The sequence below is a fragment of the Parambassis ranga genome, unplaced genomic scaffold (genome assembly GCF_900634625.1).
Source record: "Parambassis ranga unplaced genomic scaffold, fParRan2.1 scaffold_123_arrow_ctg1, whole genome shotgun sequence".
Taxonomy (NCBI): Eukaryota; Metazoa; Chordata; class Actinopteri; family Ambassidae; genus Parambassis; species Parambassis ranga.
In genome coordinates, this window is record NW_021144701.1 from 33004 (window position 1) to 55871 (window position 22868).

Here is a 22868-nt window from a genome sequence, read left to right on the forward strand (position 1 = left end):
TGGCTTTTGTTGCTGTCTGTTGGGAGGAACCAAAAAAACATACAAATTACTTCCAGATAAACACAAACAAATGATGAACATGATCTCACACTAACTTCGGAGAGGAACTTTGTTTGAACTCACCCCCTTCAATATTCCTCATCGGAAGACTCCTCTGCATCACACTCACTGATGAGTCAACACAGACACAGCCATCAACTTTTACATCATTTACTGACAAACATGAAGCTGTCAGAATGAAGTGATCTAAAGTCTGACCTGTTGACAGCAGCACCTTCTGGATCTTGAACCAAAGTGAATTCGTCTGGATCAGAGTCCTTTTCTGCATCCTGTAAGAATGATAAATATTATAGAAACAAACTGTATTTCAGGTTCAGAAATGAAAACATGTACAAATATTAGTGAGAAAACACAAGCAGCGGTAGCAGACTTTAGATCTGAGGAACGCTTGGATGGTGAGCAGCTCATCTGTCTTCTGTTCTACTAAACCCAGGTAGGACATGATGTTGTTGTCGGTGACGCTTGTGGAGGAGCCCACCATGTCGTCAATCAGTGAGCGGTCACACTCTAGGCTGGAGAAGGTGCTGTTTACTCCTGTGAGAGGGAGGAGTATCAAGTATTCGAGTATCAATGTTCTAACTGATGACTCGATTTAACAGCTGGAAGTCACAAGGTTGTGAAAAAAACCTGTTTTAATCTGTTCCAGGACTTTGCTGATGATGGTGGCTTGGTCTTCATAATCCTCTGCCTGAGACTCGGCCTCCTTTAATCTCTCCTGGACGTCTCTTAGCCGAGAGTCATAATCCTGCTCCTGCTGCCGACCTTTGGCTTCAGCCTGCTCCATGTTTGTTTGGATCTAAACTCATTCACAGCACAAATACATAAATAAATGACCCAGCAAACCACTGTCTTCAATGTAATTCAGAAGGTTGCAGCAAGGCAACTGGACTTGTAGAATTTCTACAGGTCCAGTAGCTTTGCTTTAACCAACTGAATAAAAATGACCCGGATGACTGAGAATCTTCATCAACAGGTTCATTGTAATGTGTGAGACCTTCAAATCAAACTCACCTGGCTAATTTCATTCTTTAATACATCAATCTCTTTGTTTTGCTCGTTCACCAAATTGAAGAGAGCAAAGTTCTCCTCCTCACCTACAGGGGGAAACAATACAATACAATACAATACAATACAGCAGGGAGATACAGTGTGTTTCCATTTAATGAGACCCCCTTCTGACTGGAGAAAGTTGGTCTAGCTAGAGCGGGATCAAATCTGGTAGTTCAATCTTTGGTAGTTCAGTGGATGTTTTACACATGGCGTGACCCAGATACTGTCCCCATGAACCCAGAAGTCTGATGTCGCTAGCCACATTCGTGTTCAGACCTTAGCCAGATTTTAGCAAACCCAGCTCAATCCACCTCTGTGAGGTGGATCTATCTAATCCAGCTTTAACTGGATTTTTGTGCTGTTCTGATTGATTACACAAGACTGAACGGGGTCTGAATGTACTCATGTACAAATGCAAGAGGATTATAATCCTGACATAAACTGTGTGCAGAATATGAGACTCACCCTGGATGAACCTGGTCACCAGCAGGTCCAGGTTGTCCTCTCCTGTCACAGTCTGAAGTTTCCTAAACATGTCCTCCAGAACGTCCAGAGACACGTCCTGTGAGTCCCCCCTCCTCTGCTCCTTCAGCTCTGACACTGAGAAACACAAAACACATCAGATTCACATCAGTGAGGCGCCAGTCTCATCTTCATCAGCAGGGTTAGCATTAGCATCACAATGTTATGTTTATCATTCATTATTCTCTTTAGTCTTAGTGCCTGTATTCACAATGACACAAGGACACACAAATGTGTAACTGTATTGTATGTGCAACATTATTGCCTGCTACATGAATTCTACTGAGAAACACATGTTGTTTGTACTTTTGTCCTTTTCCGCTGTGGCTTTTTGCATTGATGAAAAATGAATGATACAATTATTGGAACTGTTAGCACTGCTAAAACTTTAGACACATTAGCTACAACATCATGCGGGCCGCCTGCCTCTTACATTGCCTGGTTCCCATTTTGTGGTCGCTCCTCTCGCTGCCCTTGACGCTCATGAAGTTCTTCAGGCTGCTCTGCTGTGCAATAACCCGCTCCAGTTCCTTCATCTCAGCGTTAAAGTGAGCGTGTTCCTTCTCCGCTGTCTCCCTCAGCACGGTCAGCTTGGACTGAGCCTCCACCCTTATGTATACCAGTTCCAGATATGAGCTGCAACATCTCAGAGGTTTCCTTCCATTTAACACAACTGGCTGTCTCAGGAGCTCACCTTTCTTCGTTAGCAGCGCTGATCTGGTTGGTAACTTCTGCGTTCTTCTTGTGGAGTTCCTGCAGTTCCTGCGATACAAATATATCTGCTAATAAAGTGTTGAAGGAGAAATCAACAATGTGCCCATGGTGATGATATGATAAGAGTTGTAACCTTGTTCAGCTTGTTGTGTTGCTGCTGGAAATGGTGACGCTCATTAAGAAGACTCTGCAGCTTCTCCTTCAGATGGCTGTTTTTTGCTAACTGCTCATTGAGTTTAGTGGTGGCCTGGACAGAGATGAACATAAAGTAAACAACAGAATGGCTTTGTTTTGTTTGTTTATGCTGTAGCAATGAGTTTGATGACTCACTCTGTGCAGCTCTCCTTCCACAGATTTCTGAGTGCTCTGTACCTCTGACCTAACACAGAGACTGACAGCTCCTCTTCTCGCTTCCATCATCTCGGACTCCAGGTTTGAAATCTGCCCGCATTAAAGTCAAAAGTAAAAAATATGAATCAACATGAAATGATGAAATACATACACGATATACAGTCAGACCTTTCTCTGCAAGTCCTTTTGTTTTTGCCTCTCTCTCTCTAGCTCTTCATCCAAAGCATGGTTATGCTGGAGCAGCTTCTGAAGACGCTGGATGTCCTCAGTCTTCATCTCTTTGCGCCTCTTACACGCGCTGAGCTTTTCACGGAGCTCCTCCTGCTCCTTCAGCAGATTCTCAATCTCCTGCCTTCATCCAAGTCAACATGTGATCAGATATACAACAGACACACACACACAAATACAGTGTGTGAGTTACAGTATGGTAAGTGCGCTCACTCTTGTTTGTAGATTTGTCTCTGGGTCTTGCGGTTGTAGGCCTCATTCTCTCTCTCCATGGTCCTCACTCGTCTCTGCAGGTCCTCAAGTTTGGCTTTCTCTAACTCTGTTTAAAAACGTTATTTAACATTACAGATATTTCAACCAAACAACAATACAACTGATAATAATTACAAGATTTAAAAACAAAAAAACACACATCACCTGTGCCACCTGTGCTCGAGGACGACCTTCTTCGAGACATGTTTACACCAAATGCAGCCAAATCTTTAAACAAGAAAACATGAACGAATGTCTTAATGGAAATATCATTGTCCTCTGTCACGTTTCCTATTTAGTCTATTTAAGATATTGAAATCTAATTTTAAATACACAGGTCATCAAAATAACCAAAATGCTAACGGTGTTACAGAAGACATCAAATATTTAGCTTGCTCGTACTTAGCTAAACTATATCAGGTGTGTGAAATGTGTGTGTTGTGCTGTGTAAGAATAAATAAAAGTTTATCTGACCAGCTGTACGCTTGGGAACCCACCGAACCTTTGCAGGACACCAGTACACCGCAGCGGCAGCTGTCTGAAGTGTTGTTAGCAACCGTTGCTAAGGAACCCGGGACAATCAGGCCCTGCTCTCAGGCTGTCAGGCAGCGGCCTTCAAGGTGCTCCGTATGAAATTAACACATGAGAGATACTATATGAAATGAGCCTATTTTATAATATGGTAAACAAATATTAATTAAAAAGTGAATTTAACAAAATACAAATGCTCATAAAAATATAGATGATAAATATTTAATCGACCAGTCATCAATACAGTGTTTAACCACCTCATTGTTGTTAGGTAATGGTGTAAACTGTACATTATGGTGTGTCCTGGTTCAGTCTGCTCTTCACTACACTGTTCATCCTGCTTTGAAATTGAGTGACAAGACAAGAGAAAAAAACAAGAGACAAATCACCCAGAATGCCCCGCGCTTGTTCATTTCTGAGATTGTTGCTACTAAAAACAGCTTAGAGTGAGCTAAAGATTGATTGTAATTCAGTAGATTGCAACTGCAGCTGCAAGTTTTCTGTCAGGGTCATTGTTGTCTCTGGAATTCCGCACCACAGACCAAAATGAATCCAAAAGTGGACACATGTTGTTTTGGCTGTGAAGTTTTTTAGAATTGTACATTCTTACTGTGACCACTAGATGGCACCAAAGCACTTCAGCACCAGCATCTCTGCTGACACGCCTCTGTTTGCTGTTATGATAGTAAATGTCAGCATGTCCTGGGTGTCCAAGCACAGATGTAAGAGCTGCAGAATAATACAGCACTACAGAGTTCATTTCAGTTGACACCTTGTTGTTGTCATGCACACGTCCAACAGCTTGTAGCTGCTCACATTTTATTAATCCACCTTGCTGAGCATGAAGGCTGGGGGCCAGCAGGTCAGTGGGAGAGGACCATGGTTCAAGTGACTGTAAGCTTTCTTGCTGAAAGAGTTATGTCAGGAAAATAGTTTTACAAATGCACACATGGCTGCCTGAATAAATATTAATATTAAGTATTAAGTAGTTTTTATGTATACTTTTATAGCACATATGTGTGTTCTAAACGAGGTGACGAGCTACTCCTTACATGAAGCCTTACTATACTATACTATACTATACTATACTATACTATACTATACTATACTATACTATACTATACTATACTATACTATACATTTTACACTATGTATACTTTGTTATGCTATAACAGATGTCTTTGTTCTTGCTGTCTTTCTTTAGCCCACATTTCTTTCTTTAATTCTCACAAACACAACCCAAACAGACACAATGCAGGTTAATTACTTTGTCCAAACTCAGGCAAACATTGAAATTGTTATTTAGTGTTCAGTGCAGTGTGTGACAACATCTGATTTATGTTTATGTGTCTCCCCTATTAAAAAAACACCTTTAAAGTATGTGTATATCAGGTACCTCAGATCCAAGATACAAGAGAGAGAGAGAGAAACAATCAGCTTTTAATTTTGTCTCCCTCATATAGCTTTACATTTTATGTGGTATGATATGAAACAGGTGATAATTAACACCTGAGTCACAGGTTTGGCCTCAATTAATATATGAAGTGATGCTGAACATGAGATTTAACAAGCCATTACTCAAATTAAGATTCACACTTAGATGGTTTCTTCTTTTCATTTTTCTCACCATTAACATGCTGATAACAATATGCTCATTTAAATGATTTTTAAAGGTAAAATAAAACAAAATGACCTCCCAGCATGTCACACATCATCCGTCTTGCTTTTGAAGGTAAGAAAAATCTGTTATTTTTTATAAAATATTTACACACACAACACTCTTCAAGAAGCACTTAACCCTATCTACCCCAAGCCTATTTTTTAAGGCATCAGCTATGCCCAAAATGAATTGAGTATATCTCAGCAACCACAAGGTGTATTTGAATACTTTTGGTGTCATAATTAAGGGACCACCTTGGAGATTTGCTCAGATGTGAGTATGTAAGTATTAGTTTGTATGCCTCTGGCTCTCAAAAATGGCTGTTTTAATGACAGTTGTCTTCTCTTCATCAAGCTGTAGAGATGCTGACACTGAGTGATATGGGGTATTAACTTTTGTATGACTTGCTAGTTTTAATTATATTAAAAACTTACATTTTTGCATAATTAAGATCGCAGCTCACACTGCCTATAATTGATAACCTGGGAGTTAGGTTGGACTCACTGCCTGCTGATTGGAGTTCCACTCACTAAAGCTACAGTGAGAAATTATTTTTTTCATGTCATCACAAAAAATAAACAAATTATTGACCAATGTCATTAAAACATGGGACCAAACCAGCCAAACAAAATCCAAATAAGGACATAGCTAGGTTCAGACTGCAGGTAACTGCAAAGTAACCCAAATCTGATTTTTTTTTTTTTGCACAAATTTGACCTGTATCTGATATTGTCATGTCTGAACAGCTCAATTCCGATTTTTTATATCCGACCCAGGCCACTTTCATATGTGGTCCTAAATCAGATATGTATCCCATTTTTTGCAATGCGACCTCAGTCTGAACGGCTATGCGGCATATATCCGACTTTTGCATCAGTGAAAGACTGACGTCACAATTCTGCGACACAGGAGCGGGCAGAAACCAGGTATTCTCAGCATCAATTGCCTTTTGCCTGGAAGTAGAGCCAAACTCCAACAGCTTGCTCACAGAAGAGGAAGATGTCGACTGTCTTGCCATGAAAGTGATACAGAAAGGCGCTCGCAGACGTATTCAAAGGTTCTCGTCATTCTAAAATTATGAATGTTATGAATGAAGTCAGTGTCTCTAAAAGCAGTCACGTCACTATCCCACCACTCCACACCCACACACATCTCTGCACAGACGCTGCAGCTACTGCTCTCTTCCTTCTCAGCGTTCTTTTTAATATTATTTGGTTGTAATTATGTTGGCTACGATTGGACATTCACATAAACAAAGCCACACAAGCACACATTGTGAGACATCGTATCCTCTTCAAATAAACAAAAAACGGATTACACCAAAAAATCCGAATTGAGCATCAAGACCTGCAGTCTGAACATAGCCTAAGAGGCAGAGTTAGGGATGTTCGAGGTACAAGCAACATGGTGGACTTTCACTCAGAAGTCTGAGGTTTGAGGCTGGATTTGCCATAAAATAACTCCCAGTTAAGGTTAGGCATAAAAGTGTGGGGTTAGGTAAAGATCACCTTAAAACACAAGGAGAAACACGATAGTGAACACAACTGAAATATTGACTAGGGTCACTTCAACCTCCATAAAGAAAGCAAAGGGCTTTTTTTAAATAAATAATATAGTTAATTGGATACTGTGTCATGATCCCCCTTTTAGTTGGTTTTACACACACTGTCTGCTTCCTTTATGATTAATTTGTAAAGCACAGCACCTGTTTTATTTTGAAAGTCTGGTTTTCCCTTTGTGTATGTGTGTTGATTACCTGCCCTGCCCTGATTGTTCTCACCTGTGTCTTGTTACCGCCTTGTGTATTACACCCCATTTACACATAGCCAGGTATTTTGAAAAGCAAATATTTCCTTTCCTCTATTTTCCATACATCATCATTTTCAAAAAAGTTTCCGTTTACATTAACACGCGTAAATACACTCCCAAGAGCTGTCATGACTACGCCAGGCCTGTGGATGGCAGTGTAGGAAGAAGGAGAAAGCCGTGCAAGCCAATCAGAAGCCTTTGTGTCAGAAGTTGTTCCAAAATTGCTGAACCTGGAGACCTAATATGTCTCTGCTCCTCTACACAGTAAGAGGAGCTGTATGCAAACATGTACAAAAGCGCTCACACCAACAGAAATGCAAATGCTACCCGGAAGGCTTACATTACTAGACAACAGCTGCTCTAGGAGCCGTACTACACAAAAGAAGGTCACACAAACTGACACGCAGACTGACGCAAACTGTTTTTCTCCACTTTTGCCAGAGTTTTTAGAATAGTTAGTTAGTTTATGTGTAAATGAAAGGCACAAACGAAGGGAAAAGTCTTTTTACAGATACCTGTGTATGTGTAACGGGGGCTCACAGTCCTGTGCCCCCTTTTGTCTTTGTCAGTTGGTCTATGTCTCGTACCTGCTCCCATTTTGTGAGTTTGATGTTTTTGCCTTCGCAGTTGAACTCATTAACCTTTAGACGTTTTATTCTGTTGTTACATTCTCATCAATGTGAGAATCTACTCCTCTTCCTGCACTCTGGGTTCACTGTGGGTGCACACTGTGTGTCAGGGTCTCCCACAGCTCAGTATGGACATGCAAATTAAAGTAATAATGTTTATGACAAACAACCAAATTTGTGAATGGCAGACCCGAAAGTGTAACAGGGAGTTAAAGCAGTCCACGGGGTGCACTGATTCTGCCCCCAGGCTGTTCTTTGCCCAGCTATTAAACAAGTATAAACATGGACTGTAATGTATATAAGCAATTAGGATATAACTGCCAGCAAGCTCCACTGTGGTATCCCATATATTAAATATGTCCTTACATGCTGGCATAAATCAAATGCCTGCTTAAAAAAAATAACGTGTTCCGTAATCTCCTCCAAGGCTGCAAAAATACAGAGAACATGATCTCAGTGTCCTTAATAAAAGCCATTGCCCTTCTTTTTAAATAAAAACACTCTAGGTGGGGGTTAAATGTCATGCTGAGGGACAGCACTGATTTTTGTCATTTTGTTTTTTTCTGCCAAGATCTCCCAGCTGGACTGGGAATTAGAACCAGTGACATTTTTGTTCGCCAACCTGCCTCATACTGACAGCCTTGTAATGCTAAAAAAAAGAGCTGGCAGCAACGTGAGCTAATTAGTTGTACCCCACAGGATGTTCATATTTATGCCATTGGGAGTGACTAATGAAGTGCTGGCTGCAGCTTCAAACCTGTGTTAGGATAATTCACAGCTAGCCGTCACATCTGTCAGTCATCACACAGTAATAGACGCAGGTTGTAGGGTTGACATTCTTTTTAAGTGACATCTGCTTCTTTTCATTTGTGTGTAGGGTTTGTACTCTACAAAAACAACAACAACAACAAAAAAATTCAGTTTTTGGCATCACTTATGTAAGGTGTAATGTGGGTAATCGGAAGAGTCGGGAGGATTCCCGGTGGGCCGGTCGGCGACGAGGAATAGTAGTAATCATGGTAGAATATAAACGATTCTTTGCAGCGCTGTTCGCGCTGAATCGACCTGTCTCTTATGACAGAGGGGAGTTTGGGAGCTACCATTTCACACAAACACCCCTTTGCATAGCTCACTGTTACCAAAAGTCGAGACGTCAGAGAAGCGAAGCAGGCCAGGAGGCTGAGAAGCGGGTAAAAACGGATAGGAAGAGACCAGGTGGGCTGAAAAAGCCAGGTTAAAGTTCTTGCATTGATTGAGGATGCTGCCAAATGTGCAAAGCTCACTGACATATTCTCAAGAAGACAGAAGAGGCAAATGATAAGGGACATATATCGTTAGGCCTAATTGATAATTTAACTAAAACTAGCATAAATACATTCAGCTACACACGTTACCACAATTAGTAACTAACTAAACTAAACAATAGACTAACATTTAAAAAATAAATATTCATGCATTGTATAGGCTACATAGGCAATGGCTATTAAAATGAATTTACATAGGCCTAATATATAATATATTTAAATAGTGTAGCCTTATCTAAATAATTTAATAAATAATAATAAGAAGAATAATAATTAAATAATTTAATGTTCAGTAAGTGTGCTGTAAAAGAATTCCCTTATGGCTTGCTTTTTGTAGCATCTGAGGAGCAAAGCCAGGCAGACAATATTGATGAAACCGAAATTAGGGAGGGCCCAGGCACATCTGAATGGAGTGCTGGTAAGTAAAAAAGATGTAACAAAAGTTGTTTTTCAGGACTGTTCATTGTGTTGATACATTAACATAACAAAGATGCTGTTTGTGTCCTGGCATTAGCATTTCCATTTATATATTATTTCATAGGTGAGGCAGATGCTGAGAGAAGGGAAAGAATGACAGTGCCCAGTGAGTCTGCAGTAGTCCAGGGTAAAGCAAAAACAGGCACAGGAACAAGAAGAAGCAGGCCAGGATTTATTTGTTATTTATTAATATTTTCCATACTGTAATAAAACATATATTTTGTGGTAAAAATACGTGCTAATTTTTCATGTGGTGAATAATGGGCCAGTCTTAGCCATTAAACTCCCGAGCTGAAAAGTTGTCCCACTCCGCCCCTGTGTACAGCCCACTAAGGTTCACATTGAAGAAAGTCAATCCAGCTAGTGTAGGATTGATACTGGATAGCCTTTAAGCTGGATACGTTCAGACCTATTTTCAAACCTGGCTAAAACACATGTGTCCGCGCTCAATCCAGCTTAATCCGGCTTGATTGTTGTCCTCCAAACCTCTAGGTGGCACCTCGTAATATACAGAGTCTGTTCAGGCCACAACAGGACCACGTGCGTGCATGCGGCGGTGGTCGGAGAGGCCGTAGGCGCACCTTGGCAGCCACGTCTCCGTCAGTCTCCCCCTGGGGCGCTGTGGCTACCACTGGTAGCTCACCACTGCCACTGTGTGAATGTGGTGTGAAAGAATAATGCATCTCAATGTAAGCGCTTTGAGTGCCTGCCCAACAGAGCAGAAAAGCGCAATATAAGACCAATGCATTATTATTATTATGCGTCGTGCTGTTTTTTTGTCCTGTGTCTCTTGTTCTTTTGGGGTTTTTTTCGGTTCAAAAAGCAGTTTATTCCTTTGTAGCCCCGTCGAAAATAAACTCGGGGCAAAGCTGTCGTAGTTCGACGGTTGTTTACATGTGGCTTTTGTATGCGACCCGGACACTGTCCCTGTGAACCTGGAAGTATCACAGAGCTAGTGGGATTCACTAGCCGTATTTGCGTTCTGACCTGAGCCAGATGTAAGCCAATCCGACTACATCTGTCATTGGAAAATTACACACCTTTAATATTTTGGCGAAGATAGATGACATTTTAATAATAGCAATTGTGTGTGTATTATGATGAAAAGAGGTTATGGACTAAATTTCTCTAGCAGTCAGTCTAACTGACAGTGTTTCCCAAATGCATTAATAGAAGCACCTAGTATTTACATCACAGAAAATAATAACAAAACTGCTTGGAAGTCTTGGCTACTAAATCAATATACAGCTATAATAATATAGTTGGGGATTAATTAAGGTGTAGAAGGGGAACAACAACAAAGCTGCCCCCAGTCTCTAATGGAACTCTGACATATTTTTCTATCCTGTTAAGTTGTGCACATTTAATCTCTGATGACAGACCAGAAACAGCAAGGATGCCTATTTCAGAGGAGTCTACAGGATAGCTAAAAAAATTATCTTTTTTTGTGTACTTCTTGTACATGACATAGTATAGTCCCTCATAAAGCAGAATGTTTTGCACTAGAACAATATCATTATCAATTTTCATGCAATTGTCACCATATGAGGTCTTAATAGCAACACCATCCATAAAAAGTTGTTTGAACTGCTTTACAGTGGTGCCCATTGACTGAGGGACTGGTCCTTCTCTGTGCTGCTGTTTGGCAAAGGTCTTTTGTTTCCCATCATTCATTTCAGTACTGTCCAATTCAGCGACACGCCTGATTACTTGTGACAAAGGGCTGTGTGGTTTCCTGACCATTTTTTTTAATGTTTGTAAATAATTTTCAAAAGGGAATCCAGAAATGAGGTCTAAGTGACCATGAACTTTGACGTCGTCACTGAGGTGAACTAGACCGTGTACATTGTATACCACAAAGTGGCTGCCATATAAGTGACTGAAATGTTCCACAAATGAGAAGAGTAATGTACGAGCAAAATCATTTAAAACAAGACATAACGAAGGACTAGCTAAAATGTGAATGGCCACCGAAAGCAACATGAAATTACTGTACACCTCCTCAGGTGTACAGTAGGCCCAGTAGTACCCATCCACAAATCTAAAAGTTTGCGTACCACACCAAGACACACCAAATGCATGTAATCGAGGGGGAAACAGCTAACCATACCAATACTCAACTCAGAAAAAGGTGAGTGTCCCTGATGATGATCTTCATCCCTACAACTTTGGAAATGCTCATCAGTTCTACAAACAGCATGCATATCTGGGAAAGTCATACAGTGGTTTTTGTAAACACCTGACTGAACACATTTGTCACATCCAGAATAACCAGTGTGAGATTTGATGGCTTTAATGTAAGCTCTAGCTGGAGCATCACATATGACTGAACTTATTTTGATAAAATATGTCTTTCCAGCTATGACAAATCCATCTGCACACTTTTTTAGCTCACTAACAAGAGCCGCCAAATATTCTGCCAAGGAAGTTGGTTTGGATTGACCACAGAACAGCCCAATCAATACAGGTCTTTTTAAACAATCTAGATCCTGTAACATGCCCAAAATTGGCCAGAACTGAACACAGGAACTTTTAAAAAGTGGTAACCCATCAATATTTAACTGTAATTTAAACAAGTGTCTATCCGGAACTTTGCTTGATAATTTTTCAAAAATCTTAGTAAATGAATTTATGACTCCAAAATAGTAGAAAGAACCACCGGCTACATTTTCCAGATCGTAATTTGTTTTTGTTTTTAGCAAAGACCGGCCATCCTTTGGAAGGAAAGGATGATAAAACCTGAGTATGGAGAGAAGTGCTGAGAGAGCAGCTAAAGATATATGAAACCGAACTGCCCAGTCTGATAAATCAGATTCTAGGTTGGAATGGGAAACACTGTCATCATCAGAACTTTCATCATGTTCAATTTCATTTCTAACACCCTCTTCAGTCATGTCTACATCACACAATTGAGAACTGACAGATGAGTTTTCGACATCATTGTCCTGAGCTAACTCTGTCTCAAAATTGCCAGATAAGGGTTCCAAGGAATCAAGGGTGGCATTAACTCTTCTAATGGCTCTTTTGCGAGTGTTTCGCCACTGATTGCAAGCCATTCTGCACTGAAAACAGAGAGAGAGAGAGAAGAAAAACACTACATTTAATAACTATAATCACGTCAACACAACTCATCTAATCTATATAAACATTTTATTTACTGTTTGCAAACTTTTCCTTCTTTTTTCCTACTTTTCTGTTTGTCATTTAACGCCTCTCGGTTATCGCGTTATTGATGGGCTCCACACACTACACACTCATTGGATCAGATTTAGCATGTAAGCAAGTAGACTCGTGTGATAGGGGGACAAACAGCCAATCCCCGTTCGTTGGGATTGGCTGTAGCTCTTTCTATTGGTCAAACGAGGTATCAATCGAAAGCTTAGGGCCGGGGCTTTACAACGAGCCATCTTTGTGCCTGTGTGTAAACATTTGGAGCAGCAGGATGAGAGGAGGAGAAGAAGAGAGATAACTTTTGAATTGCAGCGATAAGACTGCACTCTTTTGGTAGCCAGTAACATGTTTTTGACAATTTTATTCACTCTCTTTTGACACTTTCTGACAGAACAAGACCGGTTTTGTTGCGATGTCGCGTATGTATAAGCTGTACTAGAAATAACAATAAACAAATCTCAGTCGACAGTTTAAATGTCTTGGTTTTCTTTATATGGGCTTTAAGTGTGCCCTTCAGTGTGATAGAACCCCTTACTTCTGAAAAAAGACAATGAAGCAAACGTTCGGCATTGTGCTCTCTGTGTAGTGGTATTTAGTGGTATTTAGGCATGCATGTTTGACTGGTGTTAGCCGTTAGCTTGCTTGCGTACATAAGACATTGTGACAGTAGGTAATTGCTAACGTCGGCTATGTTTACAGCAACATAGTCTGTAAATGAAATATTTCGACAGGATAACATAACCGAATGTTACTGAGTACGAATGTAATATTTGATATCTACAATTATGTATTATATGATGTAGTACCTGTCATATGCATACAGTTAAAACTCCGTGTCCACGGCCTAAAGTTTAACTTTGAAGTTTACATTTGAACTGTTTTGGGAAATCGAAACGTTTAATAACCCTTTAAACCCTGGCCATATTAAAAGAAAAAATCACCTAAAAAGACATTCCCGAAGAAAATGAGGAAATGCACCACAATAATAATGTGCATATGCATGTTCTTGGTGTCTAGGGACATCTAGGGACCTCAGAGAATGCATTTCCAGTGTTTAAAATATTGTGTCTATTAGTATGCCTGAGTAAATTAGAAAAAACTACAGGAGAAATGTAACAATTTTATCCTCGCCTGAGTTTTTTTCCTATTTGACAGAGGAAAACATTATGCTAACAATGATTCTATGTACACAGATGCCATTGATCACATTCAGCTATTCCTTGGCTACAAATATACCAAATTTGATAGAATTTGAACAAAGAGCAAAGCCTTCACAAAGGTTTTAGTAAGGATATCACCAGGCGGACACTCAGTTTGGCACAATTTGGCACCACATTGCCAAATAGGTTACTATAGCTATAGCTAGCTTACTCATTTCCAGTGGAAACTGGCTGGAAAATACAATTTATATCCATTTCACTAGTCTATTGCCATCTACTGGAGCTTTTGGGTATGAATTTACCTTGCACTTCATCAACTTCTACCATTATGCACAGTGTAAAATCAATAGAAAAAAACATCAAAATGTATGATTTTGTCTCCAAATAGAGTAGTTTTTATTATAATAACTAATAACTAATGTACATTAATGAAAGTCCAACCAAATATTAGGTAAAGAAAATAAAAATAACAACAAGGAGAGGTGATGCCTCAGTGTTGAGCCCAGATGGGCCTGGAACCTCACTTTCCTCTTCTCTTCCCTCTTGGCTGTGAAAATAATAACAATTATTATTATCTGTAATTGCATACATATTGAAATACACATATTATGTAAATAATATGTAAAGACAGTATTGAATAGGATTGAATCATCCTTCTTCATCTCTGTTCAGCTGTTCCCTTAGGGGTTGCCACAGTCAATCATCACCACTATCCTCTGCATCCTCCTCTCTCACCCCAACTACCACCCTGCTGTCTACTATATTGTGTACACGTATATATATAATAAATCATTTTATCGATCAACACGGATATTAGCAACAAATAGTTTACACTTCAAAATAAATGTACAAAACTTACTCAACTTACTCAAACTGGGTCTATCTTTTCCAACGTTCAACGTTGCTGGCAACGGGGTCGAACGAATCCGGAAATTCCTGCCGTTGAAATTCTGCTCCATGCCCCTCTCGTCACGGTATCATGAAGAGATACGCTAGCTAACAACCTAAAAAAACCCTCTGACACTTACTGAAACTCACTGAAAGTCACCGAAAGTCACTGAAGCACACTAAAGCAACTACAACCTCCACAAACACATACGCGTAGTTAGCTAGCGTTAGTGTTGTTGCGTCTAGTCTTTACACAGGGATTTTACGTCAGCTGGGTATTGTAGTCCATTAGATTTTTTTGTACCATTCGATTCAGTAGCTTGTCCTCTTTCATTGGACTACAAACATGGCCGCAACCGTGGCAGAATTTGATCAGAATTTGAAGTAATAGTGCCTGTACGTTTTCGGCCCTTCGGCGGGCCCATCGGGTTAAGGAATTTCGGTGTCATTTTTAACATGGGAGTCTATGAGAGAGCCCTTCAACGAGGGTCATCTGCCAAATGTATCTCCTACAAATTTCAAGCTACAGACTCCATTTAGTCTTAAAACGCTCATTAGATGCTGCTCTATCAAACTTGTATTCAGAATTTTCTAATTCCGAATCATTTCCGCATGCCAGGCTCTTAAAGTTGGAGTGGTTTTTGAGGCCTCCTCTGCTGTTACCATGGTGACAGGCTGACACACAGAGGCATACAAAGCTCTGAATTGCTCTGATTCTCCAGCAATTCAGAGCAATCCTTCACATCAGCATTCAAAGCATTCTAGTATATATTAAGATAGTGTGGTAACTGATTCAAGCTACTGAAACCTGTTGGAAAGTTTGGAAATGATTTGCAGGCTTTTTCATATCTGAATAAAACACACAATGTTTCATATGAAAATTGAAAAACAAACATTTGTTTTTAAATGTTGCTATGACGTTATCATGATGACGTTTTGGTATAGAGATATATAGATAGAATGTTGATTTCACCATAGAGACGTATCAACAAAGCTTCAGTCTTTTGGGACACAACTCACCAACCTGAGTACTCACCGTTGTTTCTTCTTGTAAAGAAGTTGCATTTTCCTGCAAGAGATGGATCCTTTCACCTCATCATCCTTCACTGCAGTAAGTAACAAGCTCTTCTCATCTCTAACCCTCCTAATGTCCAAACTTCTTTTAGAGAAATAAATATGAACTAGAAAAGCATTTCCTGAAGAAAATGCAAGTTTGATTGCCGCAGCTGAAGCATTGCTTTGAACGCTGATGTGAGTGATTGCTCTGAATTGCTGGAGAATCTGCAATCTGAACTTAATTTGCTGAAACACAGTTAAGAATTTAGAAAGATGAAGCTCTTATCTGGAAAAGTAGAAAATGTTTTAATATTATGAAGATATGAAAGAGAAACAGCTGAAGACAAGAACAGTATGAAGTCACTAGGTTGATTGCCATGGCAATCAAACTAATAATAATAAAGACGTAGAAGAACAAGAGTTTGATTGCCTAGCAACGGCAATCAAACTAATAAAGACGTAGAAGAACAAGAGTTTGATTGCCTGGTTTGGTTGCTGGGCAACCAAACTAATTATAGCTTAACTATCAGAGAGTGTATTTAAACTCTCTATCATAAAGATTACAGTGTTAAAATGTATTAGCGATGTTAATGCTGCAAATTTCAGTGTTCTTGTAAGCCTGTTGGTAATTTCAAACCTTGTTTTTATCTCGTATGAAGGAGGTTTATTGTGTAGCTGGAGCAGGAAGCATGCCCGTGGAAAGGACGACGGAGTTCCGAGCCGAAGAGCTCTACAAATATTACAAGGTTTATGAGACCATCGGCTCGGGTAATTTCAGGACTAAATGCAGTTTGTGTCGTTTCGTGTCATTTCTATTGTGTGTTAAAGGACGCTGTGTTTTATTTAGGAGGCTTTGCTAAAGTCAAGTTGGGTCGTCACATCTTGACAGGAGAGAAGGTTGCCATTAAAATCATTAATAAAAAAGATCTCGGGGTGAGTCTGACTGAAGTGTACAACACAAAACTTACACAAACCATGACCTCAAGCTGCAGGACCATTTGAAAATGTACAAAACAAAAAAATAAACACGGCTGTGTTTACATCACATTTAACCGATGTTGAAAGCACCTTCACTTTCTAACTCTACAGGATGACTTGCCTCGTGTGAAGCTGGAGATTGAAGCCATGAAGAACCTGAGTCATCAGCACATCTGTCGGCTGTACCAGGTCATAGAGACCTCCACCCAGATATTCATGGTGCTGGAGGTAAAGGTCGAACAGACAGAGATGATGTGTGACTCTGAATAAAACAATCTTATGTTCATATATTTGCCTTCTTTGTAGCACTGCCCAGGTGGAGATTTGTTTGACTATATCATAGCAAAGGACCGTCTGTCGGAAGAGGAGATCAGGGTGTTTTTCAGACAGATTGTGTCTGCCATGGCCTACGTACACAGCCAAGGATACGCACACAGAGACCTAAAACCAGTAAAAGTCTTCATCATACAGCCAGATACCACAAAATGTTTGTCTGGGTTTGACTACACTTGATTCTAATGTTTGTGTCTCTGAATCTTAGGAAAACATATTGATTGATGAGGATCATAACTTGAAGCTCATTGACTTCGGCTTGTGTGCCAAACCTAAGGTACATCATCAGATGAAAAAGTCTGATCTTTAAGGTAAAACTGTCACATACTGGTCTACATATCACGTTTCCTCTTTCTCAGGGAGGTTTGGGTTATGAGCTGATGACATGTTGTGGGACCCCCGCATACGTTGCACCTGAGCTCATCCAGGGCAGAGCTTATATTGGTTCAGAGGTAGGACATGCATACTGTTGAATGTTAACATGTAGAAACCTTTGTGTTTACATTCAGGATCTCCACTAAAAAAGATCAATTATTACCTGCCTGCTCTGCTGCGTCTGCCTCTTCTTGGTTTCTTGATCTTATTCACTGGTGCATGACTCGGTACAACTGAGCTTGAAGCTGAAATACTGCTGTGTAATGTGTAACCTCCAGGCTGATGTATGGAGTATGGGAGTGCTGCTGTTCTCTCTGCTCTGTGGAGACCTGCCCTTTGACGATGATAACTGTGTAGTCCTCTACAGGAAGATTACAGTAAGAGCTCTGCTGTGTGTCCAGCATATTGGTTGAAGTTATGGAGGTGCTGCTAAATAATTTGTGGCCATGACCGACAGTCGTTGTTTTGTCTTACAGTCTAAGCTAGTGCCGGAATATTGTTTGTTTTTCCTGAAGTGTTTGTGACGTGGATATTTTTTTTCAGAGGGGGAAATATGACAACCCACACTGGCTCTCTCCAGGGAGCGTCCTTCTCCTCAACCAGATGATGCAGGTACATTTCAGTCAGTTTGTTTGCTGTTTTATTTGTGTTTTATCTTGACCTTATCCTTTTTTGACACAAGCAAGGTAGAATGGGGTTCTTGTCCATATTCCTACATGCATCATCTACAGATGTTGAAAGAACATAAAATATAGAAAATAGCCAACTGAAAAAAGGTCCAGTGGAAAAAAAATCTCTGTCACTCACTAATTGATTGCTATAATGGGGATATTATCATTGCCCAACTTGCCATTTATTGATGTGTCCATTTCACCTTGCAGAACACAGGAAGTGCTTGTTTACTGTAGGCAACTAACATTGGGGGAATTCAGATCTGTTAACTAAACTGTTTTTGTCAATGGAGTTTGACGGTTTGATTCAGTGTGGTGTCAGTTCCCTGTAGGAAAACCCTATCTGACATCAAGGAAAAAAGGTCCTTCTTCAAAGAAACAGAGCCATCCTCTTTTACAATGTACACTTAATATCTTTATCTGTAGTAAAGCACAGTAGTCTGTTTTGGGAATTTACAATATTAATATCTATCTCACATAAATAATCAGTTTCTGAACTGTTCTTGTATTATAGTTTTAGACACAGTGTACATGTTGAATTGCAGTGTCTGTGTGTGTCCTGTAGGTGGACCCCAAGCGTCGTGTGACTGTTAGACAGCTACTGGATCATCCCTGGGTGATGAAAGACCACAACAGCCCTGTGGAATGGTACAGCAGGCAGCTGGTAAAGACACAAGAGGATCATCTATAACAGCATGCATTAGCAAACATTTAAACCACACAATTACAAACACTTAAACAGCTTTTGCTTTCGATATGTGTTCTCTTTGGTAGCTTGTTTCTTTTGGTTTCAAATCAAAGATTCGTCGATTTCGAGGTTTTTTACTGAAACAATAACATCCTTGTATTATATACTCAACAATATTATTTGTTGGAAATTGTTGTTTTCGTGTGTTGACATAAAACTAGAAGTGTCCCTCTTGGGTCTTTAATGGATAGTCCTGGTCTTTTTTTTTGTAGCTTGGTCACATAGATGAAGACTGTATCACTGAGATGGCAGTGAACATGAAGCGATCGAGAGAGAGCACCACAGCGCTTGTGAGGGAGGTGTGTGAATTCACTACACTGTAAAATCTGTTTAAGAGATCTGTGTGCATTTTTTTGCATGGTTTCTGATGGATTTTAAAACATCTCCCCTCCCACAGTGGCGTTATGACCACACCACAGCCACCTACCTGCTGCTGCTGTCAAAGAAGCAGAGGGGAAAGCCTGTCCGCCTGTGTCCTCAACCAGCTGTCTATGATTCCTCCTGCTCTCCGCTGCACCAGGGACTACAGGTCAGACTCTGGACCACTCCAATATACTCCACATATTTAGGGCTACTGCCAGGTGGATGTTCTTCTTGTACTGATTCTCTGCACCTAAATGTTGTTGTGGACCTTTTTTCTTGTGTTCATTTTCAGACAAGAGACGCATTTCAGTTCAGCGAGGATGAAGATGCTGTAATTGTGGATTCTATGGACTTTTGCTCAGATTACATTGATGATTGCCCTTGGGTTTCAGTCTCACAGCATACACCCCAGGGGGTCAGAGGTCATCCAGATGAAAGAACAAACAAAGACATGGTATGTGAAAGTTGAAACAAAAGCAGGAAGCAGAAGGAGGAAGGGTGGTTGGGAGACCTGATTGTCAGACAGTCTCTTTGGTATTCTAACATTATGCTATGATGCTGCTAAGAAGACCCTTATTTTGTGGTATTTGATTGTTCACAAGCAAAGGCAAAAGGGGAGGGAGCTGCCATGGTAAACCTTGGCTAATGCTTCTGCAAGACAGCTTCTCTTGGTCTATAACCATTTACCTGTCTTTAAAGATGACAGTCATTCCCCATACAGTGACTAAATGTTGTAGAGAGAATGAATTTGGTGTCCAGCTGATGTGCTGTTCAGACAGACCACACATTCAGCATGATTCTGTCAAGAGTAATGTACTCATACCACTTTTCTCATGTTGGATTCCTAAAGAGGCTGGCATCTCCATCAGTGGAAAAAAGGTGTGCTTACAGCCCAACCCCAGAGAGGGGGCGGAAAACGACACCACACCGCCAGGAGAAGAAGGAGAGGGACCAAGAACGAACCAGTGAAAACAAGGAGAATACTGCTATCCAAGAAAATCAAAATGGAACCAAACCCACAGCGGTCACACCCAAAGGTAGGAATAATTTCCTGGTTACAGATAATGCAGAGCTTCAGGACTAGTACAGTTTATTTGAATACTGTAATTGTTTGTTGTTCCAAACAAGGGCTTGAAGTACCGTCCCTATTAGATTAGATTTGCAACTGCCCCTCTCCACCCCCCCCCCCTCTTTCCTTTATCTATCCCACACTCACAGTCTCATGCAGCTCTCATAATCACAAGTGCCACATCCACATGCCACACATTTGCAAGTAAATTGTCTTCTGGTAATAAACTCATTTTATTTGGCCATTTTTTTTATCCCAAAGCCACTCATATTTCTGTGATTTAGCTGTCATTATGTCAGAAAATGGACACACACTCAGATTCACTCACACTTATCACTGTCAACTCAAAGGTGAGGTTATAATCAGGAGGCTAATTCTATTCACCTATCTGTAAATGGAGGACACTAATGTGAAAAGAGAGTCATTAAAGGCTTAATTATTTGTCATATTGACGTCTCTGCTCAGATGTCCAGCCTCATTTGTTTCTTTTGGCTAAACTTGCTTCCGCTGAGCTGGTTGGTGTTAAAGCCTCGGACTCTGGCTCAGCCCTGCTTTCTTTACAGCCTCCCACTCTCTGAGCTGCAGTGCAGACAGGCTACCTGTGACATACACACACCATGGTCTGTGTGTGTCTGTCCCTAGGCATGTGCTGTGACAGGTGTAGCTGTCTCTTTCCTTTGCTCACTGTCCCACGTGGGCTGTAGTGACATGTGTTCTCTTGCCACTAAAACCTATCTCTCTGTTGTGTGTGTGTGTGAGAGAGAGAGAGCGAGTGTGTGAGACTCATTTTGCCTTTTGTGTTTACAACTCTAATGCCAAAAACAGCCAGTCATATGCATAACAGCTGTTCTTACAGTTTAACATTTGATTCCATCCCATGAGGTTTTGTCCTTTTAAATTACTTAAAACTGGGATGAAACATTCACTCCATAATATCTGTTTTTTTTCAACACTAAAAGTTTCCTAATGACTCAATCATTTTTGTATGTTAGTAGTTGAACCACACCAAATAATAATAATGCTGGTACTATTAATATAGAACTATTGACTCTTGTGTCAAAAAAAGAAAAACAGTGCCAGAAGGCTGAAATGATAAATTTATGAGACCAGAAAAGCAGCAGTCACAGCTTCCTTTATATTGGAAAATGGCTAACTAGATTCTTTACTTTTTTGATGTGTAAATGTAGGTGGTGATAGTGCAACTAAGGAGCTGAATAAGAAGAGGGCAGCAGAGAACAAAGATGCTGCAAACCTTGAAATACTGGCCTTTAGTCCAGAGCGAAGGTGAGTGCTCTACAAGATGAGTGAAGGGACGATGTCCTTACACGTCTTTGGTCGGCCAATCAGACCGAAATGGGGGAAAAAAAACAAGAACATGTGAGTCACAGGTGACAGAAGTTAAGCTAAACTGTTTGCTTTCCAGGCCTTGTTCTCTGGACATGGCCGTCACAGACAGTGGGAAGAAGAAGAGAGCAGGGAAAGTGTTTGGTTCCCTGCAGAGAGGCCTAGATAAGGTGATCACTATGCTCACCCCGAGTAAGAGACGAGCCCATCAGCACGGCCCCGCAAAATCAAGGTATAAGCATGGTGAAACAACAGACCTCACCATAATTTCTTCATTTTTCTTACTTCAATAAACCATGTTCATAGAAAAGCTACAATGATAAACTTTTGTTGATGAATGGCTGTCTCCTTCCAGGATCAATACAACGTGACTCTGACCAGTCAGACCAATCCAGACCAGGTGCTCAACCAGATCCTGTCCATCCTGCCGGAGAAAAACATCGATTTCCAGCAGAAGGGGTTAGAAAGACATGCTGCCTCCCTGCCTTTTTTTCATAATGCTGCTCCTCCTATCAAATTCAGTCATTTTACCATTATTTACTTCACCCATCATTCAGGTACACTCTCAAGTGTCAGACCTGCAGTGACTTTGGAAAGGTGACCATGGCGTTTGAGCTAGAGGTGTGCATGCTGCAGAGGCCAGAGGTCATCGGAGTGCGCCGCCAGAGGCTGAAGGGAGACGCCTGGGTCTACAAACACCTGGTGGAAGACATTCTCTCTGCATCCAGTATCTGAATGATGCACTTTCCTGACAGTAGCACTGCTGGTTTTAAGTCAACTTTAGCATAATTGTCAGCAACATGACGTTTCTTGTTAGAAAAGAATGACTGATGCAGGGAGCTGTCTTTTTTTTTAAAACATAGACTAGAATACTGTGGTATGTTGTGCTGATTACATTTGGTATTAAGCTGAGAGAGAGAGAGAGAGAGAGAGAGAGAGAGGAGAGAGAGAGAGAGAGAGAGAGAGAGAGAGGGAGAGAGAGGAGAGAGAGAGAGAGAGAGAGAGAGGGAGAGAGGAAGGGAGAGAGAGAGAGAGAGAGAGAGAGGGAGAGAGGAAGGGAGGGAGAGAGAGAGAGAGAGAGGGGGAGAGAGAGGAGAGAGGGAGAGAGAGGAGAGAGAGAGAGAG

General features: G+C 40.6%; 1 long non-coding RNA gene and 1 pseudogene across 1 annotated transcript; one reads left to right on the plus strand and one right to left on the minus strand.

Annotated features, from left to right (window-relative positions):
- Positions 1 to 1659: 1659 nt before the first annotated feature.
- LOC114429378 (uncharacterized) lies at positions 1660 to 2389 on the minus strand. The gene is made up of 3 exons (XR_003669684.1): positions 2327 to 2389; positions 2066 to 2241; positions 1660 to 1710 (listed from the first exon to the last, which is right to left on the minus strand). It is a non-coding gene; the product is annotated as an uncharacterized LOC114429378 (long non-coding RNA).
- Positions 2390 to 16551: 14162 nt separating this feature from the next.
- On the plus strand, positions 16552 to 22542 carry LOC114429375 (maternal embryonic leucine zipper kinase-like; annotated as a pseudogene).
- Positions 22543 to 22868: the final 326 nt, after the last annotated feature.